The sequence below is a fragment of the Pundamilia nyererei genome, unplaced genomic scaffold (genome assembly GCF_000239375.1).
Source record: "Pundamilia nyererei isolate P.nyererei 1_Seehausen unplaced genomic scaffold, PunNye1.0 scaffold00155, whole genome shotgun sequence".
NCBI lineage: Eukaryota > Metazoa > Chordata > Actinopteri > Cichliformes > Cichlidae > Pundamilia > Pundamilia nyererei.
Window position 1 is genome coordinate 515,203 of NW_005187556.1, and position 7,570 is coordinate 522,772.

Consider the following 7,570-nt stretch of genomic DNA (forward strand, 5'->3'; position numbering starts at 1 on the left):
TTTTTTTTTTTTTTTTACCAGTATGTTTGGTTCACAGTAGGGGTGTGATGATATAAGGGTACTAATGATATTTGTGTATGTAAAAATGAAATATTTATGGCATTTTAACACATATGATTATATTCTGGGCGATCCATTGCTAAATAACTAAATAACAGGAGCACTACTGGATTCTCTCAAACCACCATTTGTCATGGAAGCCTGTCACTAAGCACTATGATGTAGCCTCAGCTTATTTACACATTTTATGGCTGGCTAAAGTTTGGCCGGCAGCTTCTCTCACACACCTGGAGATTCAGTTCTCACAGCAAACATCCTTAGTGGGACTGAGTTACTCACACAGGTGCAGTTTGGCTGTTATGGTGTTGCTGAGGAGACGGGCAAACTGCTCAGGACTAAATTCCTAATTTATTTACAGATTAAATTACCACTCCTGTCCCTATCTCAGCTCTGAGTGTTTAAGCTAACCCTAGCTGCTACATTAAATGATGCCACTCTGCCCTGCACCTCACACACACTCGCAGGTGTGTCTACACTTTGTGGATGTGATGATACACTTTTTGCTCTGTGTTAGCTTCATGGTGCTTTGGTATAGGTATGATGCCAGTGACATTTGTATAACATACACTTATACTTTGACATTATTTTGCATCATCAACAGTAGGACATGCATTTTTGTGACTACTTTATATGTGCAGGCATTGCACAGTGGAGCAGAATCCACTATGTGTGATCCACAGGAGATCCAGAGACCAAACAGCAATCTGCAGGCTACAAAGACTGAAGATGGTTCAACTGGTATTTTTCATCATTCATGGGGTTGTGAATTTGTGACCCGGGGTTAAACTCCCCACTTTTCTTACATATCACATTGTACCCCCTGCAGCTGTGTCCTCCTCTCCAAGGCAAAATTCAAGTTGAAGGGCCAGTGTCTTGATACAGTCCCCAGCTGGCGTTCCAGCATGTCCTCTGGGCAGTACATGACATGCATTCAGAACAGGACTTCAAGCAAGCATTTTGCAAGTGACAGGAGAACTTCGAGCAGTGTATCATTGCTACCTAATACGGCATGTGTTTTCTTTTTATAGGCACAGTCAATACTTTTTGATTCCACCACCTCGCATACGCAGGTGTGTGACAAACGTAAGTTGTAAATGTAGTTCAAGTGTCAACTAGATGACACTATGAGTAAGGTAATAAAGTTGCCTTAAAGTCTATATTTATCCTGCTGCTGAGTTCACAAAGAGACATATAGATACTGTACATGTGAAATAAAAATCACAAAATTATCAGCTGAATCTTATTAGTCAGTAAAGGCAAAAGTTAGCAGGTGAAGATCCAGTTCTGAGTCTTTATTAAGATTTCTTCTTCCTGGCATTTTGGAAAAGAACAACAGGAAGTAAAAGTCTGGAATTTATATAGCACGATTTAATATTAGTTAGCACAGAAGGTACTTTATTAAACTGTAACTCACAGTGATTCACAATTTCATACATCCAAAATACTAATTCATAGATTCAACTATACTACTCAAATGTTACTTAACCTCTGTTATCAGATGGGTTTTGGATTGCACTCAGTCTTCACTACAGCTGCTTTCTTTGTAATAAGGAAAAGGAAAACGCAAAACGTCTCTTCAAAGGATATTCCTACTTATTGCACATGAATATCTTTTTAATCTTGATATTTGAACAAATTTGACTTATTAAGACAGCAAACTGTAAAGAACTGCAGAAAATGAGAAAAGAGAAAGAGTGCAATGACATATAACAAAGGTCCCCGGCTAAATTTGAACTCAGTTGCATGTTACATGCTGTTATATGATACAGCACACATTTAGACGGCCAGAACACCATCTAAATCACCTTCTTCACATCAGCAACTACTAACATATCCAACATTATCCTTTTACATTTTATTGAATTTTAAGTGTAAAATAATCCGGTGTTATTACTTTCAAATCAAACAATTATCCTATGCTCTTTGGCTAATGGCAGATGGTTATGGAACAACACTCTGGATCACTGAAGGATACCATTAAAACGTGCAGGGATAAGAATGGTTTTTGAGTGCATTTTCATGCAGCATGTACAAATTGCTCAGATCTGGATTTTCAGAACCCCGCACTGCCTTCATCACTGGTTCAGTTCTTGTTATCATGCTCACGGCACAACTCTGTCACCATGTTGACCTCCTTCCAGGCTCGCGTCTCTCTGAATGGTCTCCCACGCTGTTTGGCTGCGACCTCCTGGCTAAAAATAAACCGTGGCTAATAGGACTGACGTAGCAGGAGAAACACAAACCTGGAGACGAGCTGTGCATGCAAACACACTCAAATTGATTTGTTCTGAGACACATTTACACACTGGATCTCTTCTCTGCGTGGTGCACAGATTTGATGATACACGTGGTACTCACTGGGTGAGCACAGTGTGAACCAGGTTTAAACTGAACCCCTGGCATCGTGCATTCCTGACATCATCCAATCCACTTTACTGCACCACAGAGAATCAAATTATCATCCTGAGTTTAATAGGAGAAGCTATAAAGTGAAGCGAGCACAGATAGCCTAAACTTTTAGAGCTACAACTTTTCTCATTGCGTCGGCAGTCTGCACCAGGCCCTGCGCATTTTCATCCTCCCCTGATTTACAGTACATAGTGTTTTACATTTAAACACCTGCCACTCATGTTCAGTCAATGTCTGAGGAACCCTGGAGATAATCAGGCGCCTCCAATGTGCCTGTCATTAACAAACTGGACTCAGATTTCAGCTTGAGTTGTAGTTTTCCATTTTTGATATTACCTTTGTCTAGGTTATGTTTTCATTCTGATCTTGTTAGTTACTAACTTTTTTCTTTCCATCCTATGTTCCGCATGCCAAGTCTGAGTTTTTTCTTTGTCTTTACTTGGGCTTATCAAGCTCATGTGTCTTAGTCTCTGTGTCAGTGTTAGTTTCCTGTTTCCTCAAAGCTCCATAAGGAAAACCAACTTAAGTCTTAAAGTTCACCAATCTAATTAGGAAGCACCCAGGGTGTGACTGAGGGAAAGGATTGGACTATCGAAACACACATGAGGGTAACCAGGGAAATGGAAATCGGGGGAAACGAGATGTTGCGCAATCAACGTAATCATACACAAGAAATAAAACTACAGATAAGACAGGTAAAGCAGGAAGTAACAAATGAAACATGACACAAAGAAACACTTAGAGGAGGCTCGCAAAATACACCGAGATACAAGGAATCAGTTATTAACAGAGATGGGTAGCAACGTGTTACTGTAATCTGATTACGTTTTCAAGTAACGAGTAAAGTAAGGGATTACTATTGCAAAAAAGTAATTAGATTACCATTACTTCCCTGTAAGCACGCTGATTCACTGTGTCACTAAACCGTGATTTCGTTTGTGAGAGTGTCTCATGACAATGAGATAAGCGCATGCGACGTTCGTGGTAACAGACGTGTGCAGATCAACAATGGATAATATATCGAGTGCGGGAGAGAGTACAACTGTGCAGCGTTTAAAGCATGGATGTACTCACATTACTTTGAGTTTGATTCCATAAAAAGTGACAAAAACACTGGCGTCCGCTGTAGACTGTGTGGCAAGAAAACATCTTTTTACAGCAAAACCCCCTAAACTTCTGAGCGAGCAGCGAGCACGCTGCCGCAGGAATGTGACATTCACAGAGAAACCCCCGGATCCTCGCACTGACATGACCGCTGTGCAAATGGGCAAAGCTCCACCAGTCCCACTCCTGCTAAACAGGTGAAAATAGATTTAAGAGCGACAGGACTTAGTGCCGCTGAATCTTTGATTTTATTATTATTTATTTTTTGTTGTGTTTTACTTGCATCTATTTGAAAGAGTGAGTGTAAACACAAAACATTATTTTACTTTATATGCTGGAATATGCCGAAAATTGTTTAAATCTTAAAACATTTCGTCAATTCAAAGACTGTTGCATATAATTAAATTTTTGCTAGATGCTATGTGCATAAAGTTAAAAGATTAAAACTAATAAAACTATTTTAAAAAGAAACTTTTTCATTTGATTCAATTTTATATGATGGATTATGCAGAAAAAGTAGAATTGGGCTGAAAGGTCTGTTGCTTTATTATGTATTCAGGTATCATGTTTTTAAAAAGTAACTAAGTAACTAATGAATTACTTTTGAAAATAAGTAAAGTAACAGGATTACTTTTTGGAGAAGTAATCAGTAATTAGTTACTAATTACTTTTTTCAAATAACTTGACCAACACTGGTTATTAAAAAGTAAATAAAATGGTAAATAGAAACTGCATTTCAGAAGTGGCAACACAGGAATATCTGTGAAAACAGGGCGAAATCTCCATGAAGTTATTCATCACAGTGCTGTCACAACGCTCCGTGTCCCTGTCATTTGTACTGAGATTCAGTCCCATGTGGCTCTGAATCATTGCACCCTGTTATGAGCCCAGCCTATCCACCTTTTAAATTATTCACAGTAGGAGCTCAACATGTTTTGAATGTTCAAACTTTAATGCCAAATGAAAACTCTGTGGAGAATCAGATTTAAGCCACAACCTCCAATAGCGATTCACATGCCGTGTCATGGAATCTACCAGAAAGAAAACACAGTGCTCTAATAAACTGAAATCTCCATAAGTGAAGAGTGCACTCAGTGAAAACTGATATTAGGCTCTCAAATATCTGAAGCTTTATTGGATTGAATTCAGACCAGAAGTGTGTGGGAGAAGTTAGTTGGACATTCCTCTCTGGTGTCTCTACAATTACCCATGACCATGCAGCCCAGTGGGCCTTTAAACGAAAGGAAGGGAGGGAGGACCCAAATGCAGACTCCAGGGCGCAAAAGGTAAACAAAAAAAAAAACAAAAAAAACAGCTTTATTGTTGAACACAAGGAAAACCAACATTAACTAAGCTGAGAATACAAAATAAACTAGATGGGCCGGCAAGCTGGTAGACAGAAACACTGAAACAACAATAGAATGACTAAAACTATAAATGAATATAAACCATAATACAAAATATTACTAGAACACAAGAAACTGAAAATGCTGGGTGAAAGCACCCAGACCCATGACATCATTTAAGGGTTCTTCTTCTTGTTCTTAATCTGCAGCACATTTTTAACAAATTTCACTTGTTGCACAGCTGCTTTCCTATCACAGTATCACACTAGACTTTGCTGAGCTCCTGAGAGCGACCCATTCTTTTACCAGTGTTTGCAGAAGCATCTCCAGGTGCTTGATTTTATGCAACTGCAGCTATGGAAGGGACTGGTAGACCTGAATTCAATGTTTTGGATGGGTGAGTGAATACTTTTGGCATTATAGTGTAGCTAGGACGGTCACCTCACCATCAGGAAGTTTGGATCCACCTGCAGGTTGGGGCCTTTCTGTGTGGAGTTAGCTTGCTCTTCCTAAAACAATGAATCAATCAATCAAACCATGCTGAAACCTTTTTACTTTCTTGGAAATATATAGTTTTTGTGACTCTTTAGTTTGACCAGTACCATTAATGTATTTGTGCTGATGTTAGACATTTGGATAAGTAAAGGTCACACAGTTTGAAGAACACTTTACGTTAAGATGTACCGGCTTTTGTGACCTCTGGCTAATTTTATAAGCTTAACTAAACTCCTTCTCTCTTGCCTTCTTGCAGCCTGAGAAGTATTTTTGCTGCCTTTCTTTTGTTTATTTTGTTTGTTTGTTTGTTTTTTATATGTTAACTGGTTAATCATACTTGTTAGATTCCACCTTGACTTGTGGTGTAATATTTGGGGTGTGAGTGTCTGGGATAATATTTATTTCTGGAAGAGTTTACTTCTTTGCGCCCCCGAGGTTGTGTAGATTTCATTTTGCATGGGCTTGTTAAGTGATGTGTTGAATATTAAGGGTGAGGGCTGCCAGGTTCAAAAAGATTCCCCACATGAATGAATATAACCTATAATTAGGTTTCACTGCATAATGAAATTCTTGTTAATTACATGTCATATCTTAGCTGAAAGATGTACCTTTTTACACAGATTTTTTTACACATTAGAAAAGAAAAGCATAATGAACATACGTGTGCCTATATCATGACTAACAAAACAAACATATCTCTGAAGTTTGGTCTTTGTTTGAGTTTTCATGAACCCGAGTGTTACTCAGACAGCCCAGGTTTCCTGGAAAGAAGAAGGATTTGAGGACAAGAGGAAATGAGAGTGTAATCTTGAGTGACAGACCTCCCCACCAGCATGTGGATGTCTGTCGTCAAGCCTGAAGCCGTTATCAGTGACTGCAGGCGTGCACTCTTTAACACCAAAGTGCCCTGGAAGAAGAGACAGCCGGACGGCGAGCTTCAGACTGAGTGAAGAGAGGAAATTAAAATGCAGAGTGTCTTCACTGGTGGCAGACTCCTGTTGACTCATGAAAGCTGACACAAGGCGGTAGCTATTATCGTTACTTAATGTATGTATGGCCATGCTGCAGACATAATAATAATACAGGCTAGCCAGGAGCACCGTGGGAAACCCCACGGTGGACATAAGTCTGCTGTGATAGGATGTGGTGCACTGGGCTTTTATTAAATGCTGAACACTGCCCACACAGTGTGATATACAATAATGGAAGCTCCTACCTTATTAAAGCTTAAAAATATAATTATATTATTAAGCAAAAATATAATTATAAGCACAAATTAAATTGTATGCAACTGTCTTTGACTTGAAGAAATTTATTTAACATTTAAACATATTTTCTGCATATTCCAGAGTATAAAATAATAATAAAAAAATGTGTTTACACTCATTCTTTCAAATAGATGCAAGTAAAACACAGCAAAAAATAAATAAAATCAAAGATTCAGCGGCACTAAGTCCTGTCCCTCTTACTTCTATCTTCACCTGTTTAGCAGGAGTGGAGCAAGCGGAGGTTTGCCCGGTGCCACAGCGGTCATGTCAGTGGGATCCAGGGGTTTCTCTGTGAATGTCACATTCCTGTGGCAGCGTGCTCGCTGCTCGCTCAGATTAGAAGTTTAATTTTTCGCTGTAGAAAAACTTTTCTTCCCACGGAGAGTAAACAGCACATGCTAATGTTTTTGTCACTTTTTATGGAATCAAACTCAAAGTAAGGTCAGTACTTCCATACATATTATCCACTGTTGATCTGCACATGTCTGTTACCATGGGCATCGAACGCGCTTACGTCATTGTCATGAGATACTCTCACAAATGCAGTAATGCGGCATGCTTACAGGAAAGTAATAGTAATCTAATTACTTTTTGTGATAGTAATCACTTACTTTACTTGTTACTTGAAAAAAGTAATTGGATTATACTTGCAACACGTTACTGCCCATCTCTGAATACAACTAACTGAACCCCACTAACTGTGTGTTGTTAAACTGTGGGAGGAACCTGGAGTCCCCAGAAAGAACCCATGCAGACAGAGGGGTATCATGTAAACTCCACATAGGAAGGACGGTGGATCTATCTATCTATCTATCTATCTATCTATCTATCTATCTATCTATCTATCTATCTATCTATCTATCTATCTATCTATCTATCTATCTATCT